Source organism: Peromyscus maniculatus, chromosome 2, assembly GCF_049852395.1.
Source record: "Peromyscus maniculatus bairdii isolate BWxNUB_F1_BW_parent chromosome 2, HU_Pman_BW_mat_3.1, whole genome shotgun sequence".
NCBI lineage: Eukaryota > Metazoa > Chordata > Mammalia > Rodentia > Cricetidae > Peromyscus > Peromyscus maniculatus.
In genome coordinates, this window is record NC_134853.1 from 154,732,823 (window position 1) to 154,755,833 (window position 23,011).

At 49.4% G+C, this 23,011-nt stretch overlaps 1 non-coding gene across 1 annotated transcript; it reads left to right on the top strand.

Annotated features, from left to right (window-relative positions):
• The first annotated feature begins 21,941 nt into the window (after positions 1-21,941).
• On the top strand, positions 21,942-22,044 carry LOC121827703 (U6 spliceosomal RNA). Its single transcript, XR_006070018.1, has one exon. It is a non-coding gene; the product is annotated as a U6 spliceosomal RNA (small nuclear RNA).
• The last annotated feature ends 967 nt before the right edge of the window (positions 22,045-23,011 follow it).

Genomic DNA, 23,011 nt, shown 5'->3' on the forward strand with positions numbered 1-23,011 from the left:
CTTTCTTTCTTTCTTTCTTTCTTTCTTTCTTTCTTTCTTTCTTTCTTTCTTTCTTTCTTTCTTTCTTTCTTTCTTCCTTCCTTCCTTCCTTCCTTCCTTCCTTTCTCTCTCTCTCTCTCTCTTTCTTTCTTTCTTTCAGATTATTTATTTGTTTTATGTGCATTGGTGTTTTACCTCAATGTATGTCTGTGTGAGGGTGTCAGATCCCCTAGAACGGAGTTACAGACAGTTGTGAGCTGTGATGTGGGTGTTGGGACTTGAACCTGGGCCCTCTGGAAGAGCAGCCAGTGCTCTTAACCACTGAGCCATTTCTCCAGCACCCCCCCCCCCAGAATTTTCATTCATTCTCCCAAGCTTATTAAGGGTCTATAAGATGTTAGTATTGAGTGTCAGTTTGACAAGATCTAGAATCATGGGAGATATAGTTCTGGGCGTGTCTGTGAGTGAATTTCTAGATCTGATTAACGAAGATGGGGAGGCACACACTAACTGTAGGTGGGGTACCGTTCCATGGACTGGGGTCCCCGGCAGAATGAGGAGAATGTGGGTGAGCACCGGCATTCTCTGCTCCCTCACTATGGTCGCAGTGCGACCATTGCCTCATCCCTCCTGTGAGCTAAAATGAACCCCTCTCCCCTTAAGCGGCTCTTGTCAGGTATTCGCAGCCAGGGGAAAGTGACTAACACAGGCTTCTGTATGCGCTACCTCCCTAGATCCGGGTACAACCCTGAATGAAGCAGGCAAGGACACTGCCCTCTCGGAGCGGAGGTCCCAGCCACTTCTCCCATTTATCTGTTTTGGATTTTGTTTTTCTCTGAAGCAGGGTCTCTCTACATAGCCCAGGTTGGTCTGGAACTTGGCAGTCCCCCAGCTGCAGACCCTAAATGTTGAGATGACAGGCAAGCACCAACATGCTGGCCTCTGATTAGATAAAGATGCTGAGAACAGAAACTTGGACAGGGATGCCGAGGACCAGAAACTTGGATAGGGATGCTGAGGACCAGAAACTTGGATAGGGATGCTGAGGACCAGAAACTTGGATAAGGATGCTGAGGACCAGAGAGATGCCAAAGGCACCACCATGCAGAGACATGACTTGAATCCAGACCTACGAGGCCTCTCAGCTGGAGCATCAACTCAGGGAACTTCTGGAGGTGAAAAGAGCCACGTGGTTCTCAAGAGACCACCTGAGAGGAGGGCCCTGGAGCCCAGAGGAGGGGTACCAGGGTCCATCTGCATCCCAGATGCTGGCAGTGACTGAAGAGTGGAGTCAGGGGCTGGGGTGGCCACAGCTGTGGAAGGATAGTCTCTGGACTCAGGCTCTTCATTGTCCTTGTTTGGAATTCCTTCCTGACGTAGAAGTTGTGAGTCACAGTCTCAGCACTTGTCCCGATTGCACAACCCGCCGAGATGACTGCAGACACCGTCACGCCTCGCGGCAGCACAGTTTCAACAACAGTCATGACTCCCTTTCTCTGCCCTGGACCTGAGGGACTTCATCTGGAAGGCTGGAGAGAGCATTCCTACCGGAAAAGGTGAGCTGAAGACCTGATGTGTCTCTCAAGGGGCCGTCATACTAAGACCCTGGAATGGCTTGAATTGCCTGGTCAGCATTCCTCCAAAGCACAAGCCGACTTCATTTCACTTCATTCACCCTTGATGAGTCGATAGCCATCTAAAAAGTCAGCAACACTTAAATCTATGGCATCTGGATCCACAGAACTTAAGGTCAAGCTCTGCTGTGTTATCTCAGGAAAGACACTATACCTCTCTGAGCCTCAATTATTTTATCTGTAAAATGATGAATAGTGGTTAAAAAAAAAAGAAAGAAAGAAAAAGAAAAAATCAAACCCCTCAACACACAAAAGTTTGTCCTTTGACCTTTCCTTCTTGATTTATCTGATTGCTTATTTATTGGCCCCTCAAATGTCAATTTCCATGAGAGTGGGAGCCTGATAGTGTAGTTCCCAAAGCCTGGTGCACTCGGATTTGTTTTTTTTTTTTGGGTGGGGGGTTGTTTGTTTATTTTTTGTTTTGTTTTGTTTTCAAGACAGGGTTTCTCTGTGTAGTTTTGGTGCCTGTCTTGGAACTCGCTCTGTAGACCAGGCTGGCCTCGAACTCACAGAGATCCGCCTGGCTCTGCCTCCCGAGTGCTAGGATTAAAGGTGTGCGCCGCCATCGCTGGGCCCGTTGTTTTGCCCTTAAGGAGTGCCCACTCAGGTGACCACCTAGATCCTTTTTCCTGTCCTCCTTGGTCACAGAGAGTGTGTCTAGAGACCACAGCGGTAGTCCTTGCCTGGCAAACCTTGACAAAGGTAGCTAGGGTCGTCCACAGTTCAGGCAACCACAGCAGCTGTGGGGTCTCCTTGGGCTCCTGCAGGATAGTGTTCTTGGCCTTGTGCATGGAGAAGAGCGCCTCCTTCCTCAGGCAAGAAGGACTTGCGTGGTTTTGAGTCACAGAATAACTTAATGACATCATCAGAGATAGCCACGCTGGATGCCGTTTTTCAAGAGACCAAAAGGTGAACCACAAAAGACCAGAGCCACCACAGTGGCTGCCAGAAAGCCTGTATTTATTAATATTCACTTATTTTTATTACCATTCCACATGTGTGTGCATGGTGTGTGTTGGCATGTTATCACACATGTGGAAGCCGAGGGCAGCTTTGTAGAGTTGCTTCTCTCCTTGCACCTGTAAATGTGTTCTGGGACGGCGCTCAGCCTGTCATGCTTCCCTCCGGTACCCGCTGAGCCTGCCTCAAAGTAGTTCTTTAGATTTATTCATTCCACTTCATATGTGCAAGTCTTTTGCCTGCATGAATATTTATGCAGCACATGTGTGTCTGGTACCCATGGAAGTCAGAAGAGAGCATCAGATGCCCTGGGACTAGAGGTACCGATGATTGTGAGCCACCATGTGGGTGCTGGGAACCAAACCTGGGTCCTCTGCAAGAACAATATGTACTCTTAGCTGCTGATCCGTCCCTCCCACCCCTTGTTTTACTTGAACAAGATTTAATTTGTGTGGCATGTAAGATCGGAGGTTCTAGAACTTCCTTTTTGTCGCAGAATGTGTTATTTCCACATTAGGTTTCGTATGAAGATCCAATACCTGGACATAATGAGAGCAGAGTGCCCTGGATGCTGGAGGAAGCGGTCCAGAACGTGCCTGGGGGACCTGTTGCTCCCCCCAGCTCCAGTCTCCCTAGCATCACCAGCCCCACACTCTTCCACCGAACCCCTGGACCTGGAGGAACTCAGCTTAAAAAATCACTGGACAAAAGTTACTCTCTAGGTACTCCCAAAGTACAGAAGCCCTGGGGAGCGGAGAGGAACCCCTTGTTCTCCCAACTTACAGAGGAGGGTTGTCCACTGAGTCAGAGTCCAGCTGCCTCCTGAGGTCATGAGAAAGAAGAGGAGGGCACAGGAAGTGGAGCCGGCCAGCTGGGAGGCAGCAGCAGGCGTGGGTACTGTGGCCTCCTGGATGGGCCAGTGACATCACAACCCCAGGAAACAGCTGCCCTAGAGGCCCTCACTGTCCCTCGTCCCCCCGCTGGGAAAAGCCGCCCCCCAGCTGTTGCGGTACTCTTCTTACTCTGCCTCTTCCTGGATTGTCCCCCGGTGATGGTGATCCATCATCTTTAGCAGTGGCCCCGACTCGCTGTCTGATGGTCCGCCGTGTGTGTGTGTGTGTGTGTGTGTGTGTGTGTGTGTGTGTGTGTTTGCGTGCGTGCACATGTGTGCGTGCGTGCGTGCGTGCGTGTGTGTGTGTGTGTGTGTGTGTGTGTGTGTGTGGCAGAACCTCGTTTCCCTGTGCCGCACAGCTCACAATTGTATGCGTTCTCCTGCGCCGTGGCATCAATGGAGTACTATCTCCATTTCCCAAACGATGGGAGGCTTGAGACCAGTGGTTCTCAACCTGTGGGTCATGACCTCCCTGGTGTCGCATATCGGATATTTACATTATGATTCATAACAGTAGCAAGACTACAGTTATGTAGTAGCAACAAAAATAAATTTATGGTCGGAGGTCACCACCACACGGGGAACTGTATTAAAGGGTCGCAGCGTTAGGGAGGCTGAGCGCCCCTGGTTTAGAGGGACCAGTCATGTCACACAGATTCATCCAGCCTGGCTTTCCGACTCCAGGGTTTCCTCTCTTTCCATGAGCTATCACGTTTGGTTCAATGTGAATTGGTTTCTTCATGTATGGCAAAATGGGGCTGTGACTTGCAAACCCTGCGTCTTCATTGAGGGTGGCCCTGGGCCTGCCACCCAGTCTGTCTTAGGGCTCAGGAAAGGCCTGAGCCCTCTGCCTGGTGCTCTACAATGGCATCTATTGCTGTGACTGTCCTTACTGACCACGGAAGACACCGCGGCTCAGGAGAGCAGTGTCAAGTACTAAAGACTTGGAATAGGCCGGTACCAAGACTCATCCGCAGAGCCTCCAAGATGAAGCCACTTCCTTTCAGCCCTAAATGTCTCAGTCAGGATTCTCTTCGAGCTCTCTCCTCAGATTCACCTTCTGGAGCTATGGCTATAAACTACCACAGACTTGAAGGCTCACAGCAATACTTTCCCATAGTTCTCTGGAGGCTGGCAGTCCAAGACCAAGGTGCTTCAGCAAGGAAGTTCTCCTCAGGAACCACTGGGCGGGGCGGGGTGGTGGTGTCTTAATGTCCGCTCCTGCTCCCCCCCCCCACGCTCCCCCCCCCCCCCCCGCCACGCACCCCCCCAATGGTTGCCACAACTTTTAGCAGTCTGTGTTGTGGGGTTTTGTAACCTCAATTTCAGACTCCATCTTTACTAGTCCATATCCTCAGTATGTCTCCATCTTCAGTGTGTGTGTGTGTGTGTGTGTGTGTGTCTCGCTCCCACATGTCAGACAAGTGCTTGCTCTATTACTATTACCAGGCTATCCCCAGATCTCTCTTTTTTACATTTTGAGACAGGGTCTCACTAAATTGCCCAAGCTGGCCTCAAGCTTATTTCTGTCATCCATGTTGACCTTGGACTTTTGATTCTCCTGCCTCAGTGCCTTGAGTAGCTGGGATTAGAGGCCTGCACTGGGCCCGGCTTCTGTCTTCAGTCCTGCTCTTTTAAGGATGCCAGTCCTTGTATTTAGCACTAAGTGCAGGACGGACGATCTTATCTCAAGAGTCTTACTTGCATCTGTAAGTCGCCTGATTTCACATAAGATCATATTCTCGGGGTTGGACTTTTGAGGGGTGTGATTTCATTGACTGCTGCTGCCACCGGGTTCAGCGAGTCAGGCTTTCGCTGCGCATAATCAGCATATATTCCAGGGGCACCAACGTCTACAGCACAGTGCTGCCCACCGCTCCTGGGGAGGTGATCATGGGGTGGCTTTTGCGGACTCATTTATTTATTTTGCATATGTGTGCACGTCATTCGGAGGTCAGAGGACAACTTGCAGGGGTCAATTCTCTCCTTCCACGTGTGGATTCTGGGAATTGAGGTCAGGTCATCAAGCCCCTGGACTCACTGAATCATCTCATGGGCCCCATGTTTTTGTTATTTCGTGATAGGGTTTTGCTGTATAGCCTCAGCTGGCCTTGAACTTTTGATCCAGAAGGACAAGTGTGTGTGCTACTGTGCCTGGAAGAGGGGTTAGTTTTTAAACAAGCTACAGAAATAACGAACACAAACTCACGCAGGTGAACAAGCCGTGAGGCCTGGGATGGGACAAGCAGGAGCGTGTGTGCACACCATCATTGATTAATCAATAGCTATTTATTCAGCACTCATACGTTAGGAGAAAATGTATGTTGGTTAAAAAAAAAAAAAAAGCAGAAAGGAGCTGGGAGATGGTAAAGAGCCTGCGGCACAGGCAGGAGGAGTCAAGTTCAGATCACCAGCAAATATGAAAAATCCAGGCATAGGGAAAATGCATCTGTAATCCCCATTTGGTGTGGGAGGAGCAGGGTGTGGAGACAGGTGGATCCTAAGCTCTCGATGGCCAGCCAGGGTAGCCAATTGCTGAGCTGCGGTTCAGTGAGGCCCTGTATCAAAATATAAAGTGACAAAAACAGGCACCCAATGTCAAACTCTGGCCTCCAACACACATGTGCATACACGTGAGCATACATCTAAACGTATGTGCACACGGGAGCACATGCACAGACATAACAGACACGCAAGCTTTCAAGCCAGGAAGAGCTCACGTGCAGTCTACCTGTCAGTGCCTTAGTTTCCTCACCTGTCACGTGGCAGGGTTAATAATATTCACCCCACAGAACTGCTGGGTGTAAGGGAAGTTACTACCTATGATTTCACCCAGGAAACATTTGAACTCTCCCCATAAACAGGATCCACGATCTATAATAAGGAGCTAGTGCCTGGCTGTGGTGGCACATGCCTTTAATCCCAGCACTCAGGAGGCAGAGCCAGGAGGATCTCTGTGAGTTCGAGGCCAGCCTGGTCTACAGAGCGAGATCCAGGGCAGGCACCAAAACTACACAGAGAAACTCTGTCTCAAAGAGAAAAAAAAAAAAAAAAAGAAAGAAAGAAAAGAAAGATAAGAAGCAAGATATCGGGCACTGAGAAAGCACCAGGTGCTAGCAGGCCCTGTCCTCTGTCCCCTGATTCATAAGTTGGGTAACAGCTAGACATATGTATAAGCGAAGTCATGGGGCAGGGTGGCTTGAAGGCCAGGAGTTGTGCCTCCAGAGAACAGGGAGGGTATGGCCATGCCAGTCTGCTTCCTACAGGAATCAGGGTATAAATCAGACCCCAGAGGACCAGTAAAAAGAGAGTCTAACACAGTGCTGTGCACCTGCAAAAGTCCTAGCACTCAGAAGGCAGAGGCAGGAGGATTGCTATGAGTTTATGAGTTTGAGGCCAGCTAAGCTAGATAGCAAGACTGTCTCCAAACAAAACAAACAAGGAAGGGAAACGGGGTTGTTAGACAGAGAAATCCTGTCTTGGAAAAAAACAAGAAAAGAGAAAGAAAGAAAATAGGTTTGGGCCAGATGATGACCTTTTCTGAATGATTCTGGCTTCTGCAGAGCAATGAGCCTCTGTAAAAGTGAGAGGCTTTCTCAGTCTAAAGAGAGAAAAAGCCCCAGGGGTAAGTACAGACGAGAATTACTTAACTGTGTCATGAGTATTTGCATTTCTTTCAATTTTGCCAATTCTGGCATCGTGCTTTATGCAGGGAATTTCCTATAGTGGATAGTTTCATATATTCACATATATAATAATGTGATTAATTTTTGAGACAGGGTCTCACAATGCAGCCCTGTCTAACTTAGAACTCACAATGTAGATCAGGCTGGCCTCAAACTTCCAGCAATCCTCCTGCCTCTTCCTTCTGAGTGCTGGGATTACAGGTGTTCACCAGCACACCTTGGCCTCATACATTTCTAGCATATGTAGAAGTATGTGTCCAGTAAGGATTCAATGGGCATTGTGCTGAAAGAATATTTGTCATCATCATCACCATCATCATCATCACCATCATCACCACCACCACCACCATCATCATCATCACCATCATCACCACCACCACCACCACCATCATCATCATCATCACCACCACCATCATCATCACATCACCATCATCACCATCATCTTCACCACCACCACCACCATCATCACCATCATCATCATCACCACCACCATCATCATCACCATCATCACCATCATCATCACCACCACCACCACCACCATCAACATCATTATCACCACCACCATCATCATCACCATCATCACCACCACCATCATCACCATCACAATCACCACCACCAACACCACCAACACCATCATCATCATCACCATCACCATCAGCACCACACCATCATCACCACCACCACCATCATCATCACCATCATCACCATCATCATCATCATCAGGCAGTGGTAGGAATGGGACCCAGGGCCACCCATGTGCTAGGCAGGCACTCTACCCCTAAACTACACCCTCAGTTCAAAAATTACTTTTGTTTTTTGTTTTTGTTTTTCAAGACAGGGTTTCTCTGTATAGCCTTGGCTGTTCTGGAACTTGCTTTGTAGACCAGGCTGGCCTCAAACTCACAGAGAACCCCCTGCCTCTGCCTCTCGAGTGCTGGGATTAAAGGCATGTGCCACACCATGCTCAGCCATAAATTACTTTTATATTTTTGTTTTAAATAAAGCATTATGTCTTAAGCGGTATGCTAAAATTCACGCTTCCTTTCTGGAGTAAGAGGAATGTGGGTACCCACAGCCAAAGGCAGGCACTGGGCACAACCAGAAACAGCGGTTGGAATGTCCAGCCTCAGTTCTGTTAGGACAAAGGCACACAACGCCTCGCCTCAGTAACCTGAACCTGTGAAACCAAAGGCCACGAACCCACGGGCTGTGCAGCTCTGAACTCGGGTCATTGGAGGGAAGTGGGGGTACAAAGACTTCCTCCAAGTAAGCCTGCAATTTGAAGCCTGACACTAAAGAGAACGGGAATTCTCGGGGCCAACCTTGTTTTCTGCTGGGAGCCCTTGAGGTCTGCACACATTCTTCTTGCCTTGAGATAAGAAACCGGGCAGTCTCTTGAAGGTTTATTTTGTTTCTGGAGCCTCCAGATCTAGTGGGTGGATTGTGTCTTGAAATAGAAGCATCTCGAACGGCCTATGAATCATTCCTCCGTGCTGGCCTGCCTGAGAGGTTTCATATCCTGTTCTCAGCCATACCTTGATGGAGGTGTGTGTTTGTTTCAGGCCTGTTTGCTTGGGATCTGGTTTTGAAACTTTTACTTCCTTTTACTAGCTTTTTTTTTTTCCAAGCTGGAAGAATTTTTCAAATGGTTTTTTCGAGAAAGTTCAAACCCTAGAATGACTAAGGCCCAGGAGGAATTTGGACTTGGTGAGGGGAATTTGTATCTGCGTGAATCACCCAGTCACCCAGTTCCGCAGAGAGAAGACCTTTTGAAAGGCTTCTAGGTTAGCTCCTCATTATGCAAATGGGGAACCGGGGAGGGATGAGGCTGGGGAGGGAGAGGCATGCCACAGAGGGATGTCAGGGGCGGGGCAGCCATTAGGACTGACACACAGGCAAGTTTCGGAGCAGGGAGCTCCTGGGAATCCTGTGTCAAGTTAGTGAGCACATTTTCAAAATTCGCAGAGGACTGGTCAGGGCAGGTCCCAGGAGCGCAGCCATCAAGGGGCTGGGGAGAGGGAATGCACGGAGGGGCCACATGCGGGTGTCACCGTGTTAGATGGGTTAGTCCTCCCCAGGGTCCTGTGAGGTAGGGACATTTGACAAAGTCTGAGGGTGTTTTGCTTCCTCACCGCTTGGATGGGGCTTAGCTACTGGCATCTGGTAGAGGTGGAGCCAAGGATGCCATCCAGCACCGACAGAGCACAGGATAAACAGAAAGCATTACCTGGCTCCCAATGTCCATAGTGTCAGGGCGGAGGAGAGCTGTGTGGCGGACCGCCTCTCACAGCCCTGTCGGCAAGTGAGGCACATCTAGGTACTTCCTAGCGTCCTCCCCCTCCCCCAAAGTTTTTTTCCTTTTCAGACAGTCCGCCTTCAATTTCACTTTGTGTTTTAGGTTAAAGTGAAATGAACTTCCTCAGCGGTTGAACTCAGGCCACCCCTACCTGTCACTCATTTTCCAGCCCTGTCCTGACGCATAGACCACCTTAGGCTACAGTCAGGATGAAAGTAGGGCCCCGCTGGCCAGCTGAGCTGGGGTTCGGGAAACAGCCAAAGGCACCGCAGTCAGGTCTGCGGCTCCCAGGCTGTGCGTCCTCGTCCAGGTTCCTATTGCTGTATGAAACCCCATGACCAAAGGCGGCTTGGGGAGGGAAGGGTTCATTCGGCTCACACTTCCACATCACTGTTCATCATCGGAGGAAGTCAGGACAGGAACTCAAGCAAGGAAGGAACCTGGAGGCAGGAGCTGATGAAGAAGGTGATGGAAGGCTGCTGCTTACTGGCTTGCTTCCCCTGGCTTGCTCAGCCTGCTTTCTTATAGAACTCAGGACCGCCAGCACAGGGGGTGGGGTGGGGATGGGGTGGGGATGGGGTGGGGGGTGGGGTGGGGGTGGGGTGGGGTGGGGTGGGGGTGGGGTGGGGGTGGGGTGGGGGTGGGGTGGGGGAGTGGCTCCACCCACCATGGGCTGGGCCCTCCCCCATCAATGACTAATTAAGAAAATGACTTCCAGGCTTGCCTACAACCCTATCTTCTGGAAGCATTTTCTGAATTGAGGTTCCCTCCTCTCAGATGACTTTAGCTTGTGTCAAGGTGACACAAAGCCAAGACCAGCAGGCCCACATCAGTCCTGCCCTCAGCAGATAGCATGGCCTGAAAGAGGCCTTCAATCTGGGACGACTGCCCCCAAAGACAAGGCCTTGCACCTCCCTCAGGGCCCACATCTGATCCTCCCATCTTGAGCTTTGATGGCCTTTTACCCAGTCTGGGCGTGTTCCACACTGTCCACTTTAACCCTCTAATCCTGTCCTCAGCCAGAGGTGAAATTCCTGCACTGGCCGTCGCCGCCACCACCACCACGGCCTCCAAGGGCCCAGCTTACAGGGACGCTCCCCTGTGCCACCCCAGGTCTCACATCTCTGCAACACTCTCTCCGGCAGGCTCCTCTCTGCCCAGGAGTCCCTCCAAGCTTTCACTGAAATATTAGTTGGTTAAGTGGATAGAGCATTTGCTATGTGAGTGTGAGGACCAGAGTTCAGATCCGCAGCACCCATGTGAAGCCTAGGTGAGCATGTTGGCCAGCTGGTAATCTGGTGCCCAGGGTTGGAGACAGGAGATCCCGACAGTAAACAGCCTAGCCAGACTAGCTAAATCAGTGGGCTCTGTGTTCCTTTGAGAGAGCCTGCCTCAGTGAGTAAGGCAGAAGACTCCCAACAATCAACTGTGAACCTCCATATGCCTGTGCACACACATGCATCCATACCTGCGTACAATGTATGCAAACACACACATGCACACAAACTCACTTGCAAAAAAAAAAAAATTAGGTGTTGCTTCCAGAGCACTGGCAGCCAGGCGTGTTACTCAGGCAGCTCTCCCAGTTCCTCTCTCAGCTCTGGATACCTAAAGACTCTGTATTAATTGTATCCAGTTTTCTTTGCTACTCTGACAAATGACTCCAAGAGGGATGGCTTGAGACAATGCTAATGTTATGCGAAGGCCCTGTCAGTTAGAGCACTGACCTGACCCCACTGGGGTGGAATCAAAATGCCGCGGGACCACGCCCCTTTCTGGAGGCTTACTTCAATTCTTTTCTGGCTTCTCAGTTAGCCCCCAAGCCTTGGCCGCTGGCTCCTTCTCTATCATCAAACTCAAACACATGGCACCCTTTCAACTCTTCCCACTGCCATACCTCTCTCCCTGGCTCCCTTCTGCTCCTGGGTCACATTAAAGACCCTTCCTTGTGCATTGTGCCGAACATCCCCATCCCTGATAAACTCCGTAATTGAGACGAAGGGCCTTAATTCTTTTTTCTTTCTGGTTTTTGAAACAGGGTTTCTCTGTGTGGCCCTGGCTGCCCTGGAACTCACTCTGTAGACCAGGATGACCTGGAATTCAGCAATCCTCCTGTCCCCTGCCTCTGTCTCCCAAGTGCTGGGATTAAAGGCGTGCACCACCACTGTCCAGCTACTTAATTTTATTTTATTTTTTGAATGGCCTTAATTCTATCTGCAAACTAATTCCCACTTGCAGTGTAAAGTATACGCCATGAGTTTCATGGCAGGGCCTCCGTAGGCATTGGTGGAGGGTTACTCTCTAGTCCACCACACTAACCCACGGGAGGGATGAAGACCATGCCAACCCAGAGAGTCCACACTCCTCCTAAAGGGAGCAACGCAGTTCACTTAGTGTGCTCTCACTGGGCCCGAAAGCACACTGTGACCAGGTGTGCCAGTATTTCAGATAAATATAGAAAATCGGATTCTTAGGCGAAACATTCTAATTTTGAAATCACTGTGCAGATAAGAAAAGAAAAGAAAAAAAAAAACCCACATCAAACCAACTCAGGTGCTATATCTGATCCGCAGCCACTCAGGTGTATTTTAGGGGCCTCTTCTGTCCCATCAGCCTAGGTCAGAAGATAAGAATCACGCAGGACAGGCCCTGGGGATGAGGCACCATTGGGGCCTGGAGGTGGGAGGGGAAACTGAGCAGAAGCACCATGGGTACCTGTGAGGATGCCTCAGGGGAAGGCTCTGAGGGAGAAGGGACCAACCATCTCCCTGAGGGACCAGCCATCACCTGCAGGAAGCAGCGGTGCATCAAAGAGAACAGGAAACCAGGCTGCGGCTGACCTGCAGAGATCCTGCCGAGCAAGGTGCTCTGTGCCTCGTGGCTTCAGAACAAACCAAGCAGGACCCTTCATGACTGCAAGACGCTAGGTCCTTTTCTTCTGAAACCTTAGCAGCTCTACAGCTGGGGGATGGCAGGCATGGACAGGAAATAAAAAGTCTTCCCGCCCTATTTTTTTCATTTCTTTAGTTATTTGTGTGTGTCCACGTTAGCATCTGCACGTGGAGGCAGGAAGCCAATGTTGGGGTGTCCTTAACTGCTTTCTCTTTTTTTTTGGTTTTTCGAGACAGGGTTTCTCTATGTAGCTTTGTGCCTTTCCTGGAACTCACTCTGTAGACCAGGCTGGCCTCCAACTCACAGGGATCTGCCTGCCTCTGCCTCCCAAGTGCTGGGATTAAAGGCGTGCGCCACCACCACCCTGCTCTTTTAATATTTTCAAAAAATTGAACCCAACAACATTATTGCTTACTTAAACAGTCGTTGAAATCCTTTTATTTATTTAAAAATATTGTTTATTTATTTTGAGACAGGGTCTTACTATGTAGCACTGGTTAGCCTGGAACTCACTATGTAGACCAGGCTGGCTTTGAACTCACCAAGATCCACTTAATTCTTCCTCCCCAGTGCTGGGATTAAAGGCATAAATCACTACTATACCTGAACCCAACATATTTTAAATGCCATGGTTTGCATTAGAAATAAAAACAAGTGGGTGTGGGAGTGGCAATGAGTTCGAGGCCAGCCTCATCTACAAAGTAAGCTCCAGGACTGCCAGGGCTACAAAGAGAAACCCTGTCTCAAAGAGAGAGAGAGAGAGAGAGAGAGGGAGAGAGAGAACCGAGATTGTTGTCACGATGACTACTATCCTTCCATGAAATGGTGTGTGTCACATTGCAGTACAGCTTAGGAGGGAGAAACTGTCAGTCATTTGCTCTGGACCAATCACGTGTCATCTAAACCCATGACTGTTCTCTTTTCATCCTCTCTAATGGTCCAGGCTCATGCTTCCCTAGTTCCAGTCTCATGCATTCTGAATGAAACAGAGCTAAGACTCCAGAGTCAGCTGGCTTGCCCCTACCACGCTATAAGTCACATACTTAGCCCCCCTGAGCCTCAGTTTCCTCATCTGTTAAATGGGAGGGATAATGGCACCCTACTTCACAGTGCTGTCATGGAGATGAGTGAGTCAATGTGTGTCAAACGCTTGACATGGCACTGAGATCAGGGCCTGTAAACACTGACTTCATGTGTCAGTCACTCTGTCTTGTCATGCAGGACAAAAGCTACTGTTCTGGTGGAAGATCCACCTCGACTCCCCTCCCCTATTTCTATCCCTAAACCTGCCCCTTCAAGCCTGCCAAACAGCTCCTCCCCCAGAGAGACTCAAGACCACTCCCACAGGGTATATGAGCTGCATCCCAGAAAACAGACAGGTGGGTCTTCCTGTCTCTTGTCCCTGTCTCCTCTCTGAGAGGCCAAGAATCACCCGGGAATGCTTTACCCATTAAACCTGGGCTTTTCCTATTCAGCCTGATTCGGTTTAAATTGAATTGCTGCATTGGTGGATAAGGCCTTCAGGGTGCAAAGACTCATCAGCCACCTCAGAGAGAAAGGGTCGATGTGGGCTCACAGTTCTAGAGGGATGCAATCCATCATGGCAGTGAGACCTCACTCGAAGCAACCGACCTTATCAAATCCGCAGTGGATAAAGAGAAAGAAGTGAATGGAGCTAGCACTTAGCATGTTTTGCCTGCAGGCTAGAAGAGGGCATCTCTGAGCCATCTCTCGAGCCCACATCAAAATCTTTACTAGCAATCTAAGGGGAGTGTTAATGTTGAGGGTTCTTTGCTTTGTTTTTTAGTTGTCTCATGTGTGGGTATGTTCATGAGTCTGTGTGCCATGTGTGTGCAGTGCCTAAGGAGGCCAGAAGAGGGCATCAGCTCCCCTGGAACTAGAGTTAAGAGACTGAGTTGCTGCATGGGTGCTGGGAATAGAGCCTGTATCCTCTGAAGATCACCCAGTGCTCTTAACTGCTGAGCCATCTCTCCAGCCCCCAATGCTGATGTTTTATAAGCAGGGAAACAAGGCTTGAAATAGATCAGCAAGTTGCTCATTGACAGTGAGTTTGGAGATGGAGACCACTAGGTTTGCAAGGCATAGTCCTGTGGTCCCAGAACTCAGGAGGATGAGAGAGGGAGATTATAGCAAGTTCCAGGCAGCCTGGGCTACAAAGGGAACTGGAGTCCAGCCTGGGCTTCATGAGACCTGAGGGGAGTAATGTCAGGAGCAGAAAAGAAGGAAATTCGGGCTTGAATTAGGTTTCCAGGGCTTTCCACTTGAGGGTGTCCTACAGAAGTAGTCACAAGGCAGAGGAAGGGTTGTTAGCTCTGGTTTGTTGGTTTTGTTAGAGGTCAGACCTCTGCCTTCATGCTCCCAGATCTAGGAGGCTCCAAGGGTAGGGATCAGGTCAAGGCTCTGGCTCAGATTCTAGCCTCAGTTTTGGAGCCAAGTTCCTCCCTCCCTTGGGAGAGGAGCGTGCTAGGGAGGGGGAGTACGGAACTGGCTACACATGACCGGACCAGCTGCCACCAAAGTGTTCTTAGGAGGAGGCTTTCCCAGCAAGTCAAACTTACCCCAGGACTGCTACCGCTCCCAGACCTTCAGTATCTAAGGAACAGTCAGTACAACTTGAAAACCTGGCTAGTACCAGATGTGTGGGTTCTATCCTGAGCACCAAATAAACTGGCTGTGGTAGCAGTCGCTTGGAAACCCAGTACAGGAGGTAGAGGCAAGAGGATCAGGAATTCAAGGTTGCCTTTTGCTACCTAAGGAATCTGAGGGCAGCCAGGGCTACATGAGACCTTATCTCAAAAAAAAAAAAAAAAAAAGTAACTAAAAAGTTTAAATGAGCCAAGCATGGTGGCGCAAACCTTTAACCCCAGCACTCAGGAGACAGAGGCAGGTGGATCTCTGTGAGTTTGAGGCCAGCCTGGTCTTTAGAGTAAGTGCCAGGACAGCCAGGGCTGTTACACAGTGAAATTCTGTCTCGAAAAACCAATAAATAGATGAATGAATAAATAAAGTTTAAATGTGTAAGTTAAAGGGCCCGGAGGGATAGAGGAACCGGCCCAGGCAGCGCCCAGGAAGTGAGATGTTAGGAGCCCGGCAGTTTGTGACAGGCACTGTCTCCTTTCTGAGCAAACTATGACTAAGGATAATAATGCCATATATGCCAAAAGGTGCTAGGAAATTCTTTCTTTTTTCTCAGAGTCAAGATCTTGACCAGGTTGGATGAGAACTTGTGGACACAGATGATCCTCCTGCCTCAGCCTGTTTTTGGATGATAGGTCTGCATTACTATGAACAGCTTTTTCTTTTATTTCCTAAGTCCTTTATGGAGCTGTAATTTACATACCATAAAATTCATCTCCTTGGCCAGGCGGTGGTGGCGCACGCCTTTAATCCCAGCACTCGGGAGGCAGAGGCAGGCGGATCTCTGTGAGTTCAAGGCCAGCCTGGGCTACCAAGTGAGTTCCAGGACAGGCGCAAAGCTACACAGAGAAACCCTGTCTCGAAAAACCAAAAAAAAAAAAAAAAAAAAAAAAAAAAAATTCATCTCCTTTAAGTATATACTGATTTTTTTTTTGCATATTTACAGAGCTATGCGACCACCACTACAGCAATCTGGTAATATTTTCATCATGCCCCATGAACTCGGTTCCCATTAGCAATCCCTCCCCTTCCTTTCCCAGCCCCAGACAACCACTCATCTACTTGTCTCTCTAGATTTGCCTTTTATGGGAATTTCACATAAACGGAATCATATACTGTGGGGCCCTGGGAGTATTGTTTCTTTTACTTAGCACAATTTTGGAAGTCTGTCCATGATGCTACATGTTTCGGTAGTTTTTTAATGGTTGAATAATATTCCATGTGTGACTGCCTCATACTTTGGTGATGTTGTCATCCATTATGAACAGTTGAGTCATTATTGCTTATTGGTGATTATGGAAAACGTGGCTGTGAGCATCTCTTACGAGTCTTTCCATTTCCCTTGGGTATCAGATATCTGAGAGGAGATTGCTGGGTCATATATAGTAAACTTGGGTTTAACTTTAAAAAAAAAAAAAAGAACTGTCTATCTTTTCAAAAAGTGTGTGTGTGTATCCACGCTCAAGTTCAAGCATGCTCATACACAAGTTTATATGTACTATATGTATGCAGGAACTGGAGCTACAGGTAGTTGTGAGCTTCCTGATGTGGATGCTGGGAATGGAACCCAGTCCCCTGGGGGAGTAGTGAGCACCCTTAGCGGCTGAGCCATCTCTCTAGCCCCCTGCCAAGGTTGGATATTCTGTTCAGCAATGTGTGAGGTTTGTTGAGAAAATCAGTACAAAGAGTTTAGGATGGCATCTGGTTATGGGAGATCTTAAAAAATGGGCAGCTAGAGCAGGAGAGACGGCTCAGCAGTTAAGGGCACTGGCTGTTCTTCCAGAGGACCTGAGTTCAATTCCCAGCAACCACAGGGTGGCTCACAGCCACCTATAATTGCAGTCCCATGAAATATGATGCCCTCAAACGAAACACCCGTATACATAAAGTACATAAATAAAAGTTTTTTTAAGGGTGGCTAACATTAATAGGCTTTTCCTTTTTTTTTTTTTCTCTTCTTTCTGTCCCCCCCTCCCCCCAGAAAAAATAGGGATTCTGAAGCCTAAACTCAGGAATTCCAGCAGGGCCTAGGTGAGCTTCTGCTCCATCCCTAGGAGGGGGTCTCACAGAATTAGACAGAGTACCCAGAATACTAGTGCTTTCTTCCCTGAACAAAGCAGCTCTCTCCTCCCCTCCCCCCTCCTCTCCCCTTCTCTCCTCTCCTCCCCTCCCTTTTCCTCTCTGGTCCCCTTTCTTCTCTTTCTTCTCCTTTCCTTTCTTTCCTTCCCCTCCTCTCCCCTTCTTTCTTCTCTCCTCCCCTCCCCTCCCCCCCCACTCCTCCCTCTCCCCTCTTTACCTCCCCTCTACCTCACTCTCTGGGTTTCTTTTTTCCACTGATGAACACTGAATCTAAGGTCTTGTACACTCTAGGCAAGGGCTCTACCACTGAGCTTCACCCCAGCCCAACAAAGTGGAGCCCATCCAGACATTCACTCTGACCTGCTGGGACCCCTTCTCTTTATCTGTTTGCACGCCCCGTAGGCCTCTTAGCGGGGATCCCAAAGTTCTCCAGATACCCCACCTCTGTCTATTTACCCAATCATGGCTAGTCTGTTCCTCCCCTTGACCTCTGTCCGTTCTCTCTAATGAACTTTCCCTCACAGCATTCTGTGCCCACCTTCCCTCTCTTCTTGTGACTTTTAATGCCCACTTGGACTTTATGTCAGCCCTGTCCAATCACTAGCCATAGTCTTAGGTGGCCATTCAGCCCCTGAAATGTGGTTGACCCAAACTGAGACAGGCTGAACTGTAAAACATTTACCACATCTTAATGACTTACTGTGAAAAATAGTGTAAAAAGAATAGATTTTTTTAAAATACCAATTACGTTTTGGGATAATAAGGTCAGATGATTATATTATTGAAACCAGTTCCACTGTCTTTCTGAGATTATTTATTTGTTTACCTATTCATTTATTTTTTGTTTTCTTGAAGCAGTCACGTGTAACCCAGGCTGACCTTGAACACCAGTAGCCAAGAATGACCCTGAATTCCTGATCCTCCTGCCTCTGCATCCCACACGCTGGGATTAGGCATGTGCCACCATACTAAGCTGTCCTTTTTTAAAATTTATTTTTATTTCATATGCATTGATGTTTTGCCTTCATGTATGCCTGTGTCAGGGTGTTGGATCCTGGAGTTACAGACAGTTGTGAGCTGCCATGTGGGTGTTGGGAATTGAACCCAGGTCCTCTGGAAAAGAGTCAGTGCTCCTAACTACTGAGCCATCTTTCCAGGTCCCCTTCCTTTTTAAAAGACAATCAAAATTCCTTTTTAATCTTCAATTTGCTGAGAATGGAGCACAGGACCTTGGACAAGTACTCTGCCCTGAGGGACACCTCCCTCACCCTCCCGATTGTTTTCTATGTGGCTAGTAAACAGTGTGTAGAGTTATTTATGTGGCTCATATTTCTTGTTCATATGTGGACAGAAATGTTTACTGTGCCGTCGTGGAGGTCAGAGGACAACTTTTGGGAATCGGTTCTCTTTTTCCACCGTTTGGGTCCTGAAAACAGAACTCACCCACTTGGCCATGTCATCAGCCCTGTCTCTTACATTTTAGTGTCTGTTCTCTCACATGCTTGGATCTGATTACAAGGCTCAGTACACTCGTGTGGGGTGCATGTTGTGACTATCTTTTCTTTACAAAGAAGTAAATCCAAGGGAGAGAGTGACCTGCCCAAGGTCATAGCTGGGCACTCACAGATTCCAGTTTCCAACCAAAATTGTCTGACCCAAAGTCTATCTTCTGTGGGACCTTGCTGCCCAGGTTACTGTCCAGGGTGTCTAGAGGCAGAGTGTACTTGATTAGACCGGCTACGAGTGATAATGAACCACTCTAATCAGAACTCAGACTGAATGCTTGTCTTTCATAAAGACGAAACGAAGAAACAGATTAACATAAGCAACACATTGCCATCTATTGACTCTCGGGATATGTGGGTGAAATTAAGGCTGAGGACCACTGATCTGATCCAGCTTCTCATTTTACAAGTGTGGAAACTGAGGCTCAGGGAGGAGGGTGGATTTGCCAAGGGCTCCTCTGTGCTGGCAATCTTGGAGCTGCGTTCGCAGGAATCCGGGGGTGAGATTCCTTGGGGACTTCAGTCTTGACTAGGAAGGGTTCTTTCCACCTGAAGCCCTTGTTTTGAGCCAGTCTCTTGCTGCCCCACGACTGTCCAAAAGACTACAGCAAGGAGGGAGACAACCCACTTCCCACCAGAGTCCCAGGACCACTATCCGGTCCTGAGCCAGGAATTCCTTTCAGAGACTTAAACCGAGGCGAAAATAATTGTGACCCTTTGGAGGTCTCCAAGGGCTCTCTGCTCCATTTCTCTCCTGACTTAGCTGACTCAGTCTCCCTAAGTGTCTTCCCCGAGGCGGGCCTAGATCTCCCTGCTCTGCCCCCATCCGCTCTCACACGCGGTGGGGAGGTGTTGAAACCACCTACGTGCCCGGTGCCCTCTTCCCAGCCCTGTCCCGAAACGGGGACAGAGGCAACGCTGAACCCATCCAACCCCCGATCCCAGGAAGCCACAGGCAGAGGCTGAGAAGGCGCCCCTGAAAGAGAGGCGCCGAAACAAAGGCCCAGAAAGAATGCCCTGGACAAAGAGGGCGACTCGGAAAAAGGCCTCGGGAGGGAGAGGAAGGGGCCAGAAATGAGGGGAAGAGATGGGGGCACCAGAACAGAGAGAGCGAAGACGGGGAAGAGGGAGAAGTTAGAGTTTGAGAAAAGGGGCGGAGGATGGAGGCAGCGCTGGCAGGAGACTCGGGCGCGCGGGGCCGGGCGGGCGCGGGGCCCGGGTCCCCGGGGGCGGACCCTGCTGGCGGCGCCTGGCCCCGCTGCGGCCGTCGGAGCAGCCGCATTCCTCCGGGTTTCCCACACATTCGCCATCAAAGCGTCCCCAAAGCCCCAGCTTTTCCCGCGCCCCTCCCCCGCCACTGGCTGGAGAAGCTATTTTTCACCCCCTCCTGGTCTTTAATCTGTTGTGGGAAAAGAAAGCGGCTTTTGTTGAACGAGGGGCTGCGCGGGGGGGCGGGGAGGAGGCGCGGGCGATTGTGTGTCCCGCAGCTGCGCGCCAACGCTGGGGTGGGGGCTGCCGGGGTGCTGGCCGAGCTGAGGCTGCCCGGGAAGGTGGGCCAGGGCGGTAGGGACAGCCTGATCGCGGGGTGCAGGCCAAGCTGGGGCTTCCCATGAAGGTGGGTTGGAGCTATAGGGTGTAAGATCAGGCTTTGTGCGGGGTGCAGGCAGGGAGGATGGCAATGGAGAGGAAATGGAGAAAAAGGCCACCAGAGTCCTCTCCCCATGGTTCTCTTGGCCAGGAGATTTCAGGAAGAAGGACTCATCCTGGGCTGAGCACATAGAAGTTTGCCCAGGCTGGGACTGCAGCCCTGCGAAGGACTGAGCGAGATGAATGTTTGCGTTTTATGGGCTGGGGATAGAGCCCAGGGTCTCTCGTATGCTAGACAAGCACTCTACCAATGAGCTACATCCTCAGCCAGACAGCTTGCATTTAAATCCGGCTGTATGCAATCCTCACCTGGGGCCCAGACACACAGCACACGCTCATATTCAAAGACACACACACGCTGCCTGACCCCAGAAGTTCTGTGGGCTTCAAAGGTGTTTCCTTCGATTTCCACGCCCAAAGCCTAAGTTTGCAACCCTCGCTTTTCTGGCTCCCAGCAGCTAGCTGTGTGACCTTGGGTAGATGACCTCACCTCTTCCAGCCTCAGTCAATGTGAGGATTTAGGGTGAGGATACATGTAAAATGCCTGCTCAGTTAGGTTTGGTGGGACACAGCCTATAATCAGGAAGGCTGGGTAGGACAGGAGGATGGAGAATTTGAGGACAGCCTGGGCTACATAGCAAGACACTGTCCCATAAAACCTAAAGAAACAAATGAAATGTCAAACTTGTGGCGGACACTCAGCACACGCTATCGCTGCCACACAGTGGGCTTGGTGACTCACGACTCCATACTCGGAGCAGTGTGGCCTGCAGGAGGCTCCCTAAGAGCTGCAGTCCAGCTCTTCTGCCTTCTGGCATCCCAGCCTTTCCAGCTCTCTGCAGGGCTGTGGCCCAGTTAGGGGTGGGAGATCCCTTTCCTCTCTGGCAGGGTCAACCCTGTGGCCAGGCCCATCCCTCCCTCCCCTCCCCTCCCCTTCCCCTGGCAGCTTTTGAACTGCTGCTGGGCCCCAGGCCAAAGCAGGACAATGTCTGGGCAGGGTGGACACTGTTCTTCAAGGTCTTTTTTGTCTTCATCTTTCCTTGCATGGACTCTGGACCTCACCATCCTTCCGGGCCCTTTCCTGAAGCCCAAAACTCAACTATCTGCTGGAGAGAGAGAGAGAGAATCACACCCCGGGAGTCACAGGACCAAAAGACAACCTGAATTTGAACTTTCACATTCTCATTTTGTCTGCAGTGCTGGACATCAAACCCCAGGGCCGCTTCACCTCTGCACCACATTCCCACCTCCCAGGCTCAGCGTTTCTAATTTAAATCCTGCGGACCAGAGCCTGGTGGTATATACTTATGCTCTCGGCACTCAGGAGGCAGAGGCAGGAGGATCTTCACAAGTTATAGGTTAGGCTGGTCTACCTATGAGTTCCAGGCCAGCCAGGGGTACAAAGACTTGACTCAAAAGAAAACACCAAAGCCGGGCAGTGGTGGTGCACACTTTTTATCTCAGCACTCCAGAGGCAGAGCCAGGAAGATCTTTGTGAGTTCGAAGCCAGCCTGGTCTACAGAGTGAGTTCTAGGACAGCCAGAACTGTTTCACAGAGAAACTCTGTCTCGAAAAAACCAATAAATAAATAAATAAATAAAAATGAAAACAAATATAAATCTTATCTTGAAGCGTTGATATCTCAAAAGTGTTAATGATTACTGGGGTAGAACTGAACTTAGTTGTCGCTATTTATTTTTTTAATGTGTGCGTCTGCTCACTTAAGCAGCACATATACTAAAGTTGGAATAATACAGAGAAGATTAGCATGGCCTCTGAGCAAGACCCGAAGATTAGTGAAGTATGCTGTATTAAAAATTCTTGCTGCAGCTGGGCGGTGGTGGTGGTACATGCCTTTAATCCCAGCACTTGGGAGGCAGAGGCAGTCAGATCTCTGAGTTCAAGGCCAGCCTGGTCTGCGCAGCGAGTTCCAGGACAACCAGGGCTATACAAAGAAACCTTGTCTCAAAAAAAAAAAAAAAAAAAAAATTTGTTTGGCTGGGGGGGAGTCTGGTGGTGGTAGTACGTGTATGCCTTTAATCCCAGCACTTGGGAGGCAGAGGCAGGCAGATGTCTGAGTTCAAGGCCAGCCTGGTCTACAGATAAGAGTTCTAGGACAGCCAGGGCTACAGAGAGAAACCTTGTCTCAAAAAACAAACAAAAATTCTTTTTTTTTTTTTTTTTTTTTTTTTTTTTTTTTGAGACAGGGTTTTTCTGTGTAGCTTTGTGCCTTTCCTGGAACTCACTTGGTAGCCCAGGCTGGCCTCGAACTCACAGAGATCCACCTGGCTCTGCCTCCCGAGTGCTGGGATTAAAGGCGTGTGCCACCACCGCCCGGCCAAAAATTCTTTTTATTATTAAAGTGTAGGGGTATATGTGATGTGTTTAAGGTTCTGCAAGCCACAGCCCCAGTGTGGAGGTCAGAGGACAACTTCGAGGAACTGATTCTCTCAGTCTACCTTTGCACGGACTCTAGATTGAACTCAGTTCTTCCTCAGGTTTGCTCAGCAAGTGCCTCTATCCATTGAGGCATTGCACTACACTAACTTGTGAAGATCCTCCTGCCTCTGCTTCCTGAGTGCTGAAATTATAAGTATATACCACCAGGCTCTGGCCTGCAAGATTTAAAGTTATCTGTACCAGTACTTACAAGGGACACAGATGAATTCAAGGTCTTCTTGGGCGACATAGTTAGACCCTGTCTCCAAAAAACCCTACAGCTTCCCCTCAATGAAGTGTCTCAGTAGAGTATCTCACACAGGATAGGCGCTCAGAAAATACCT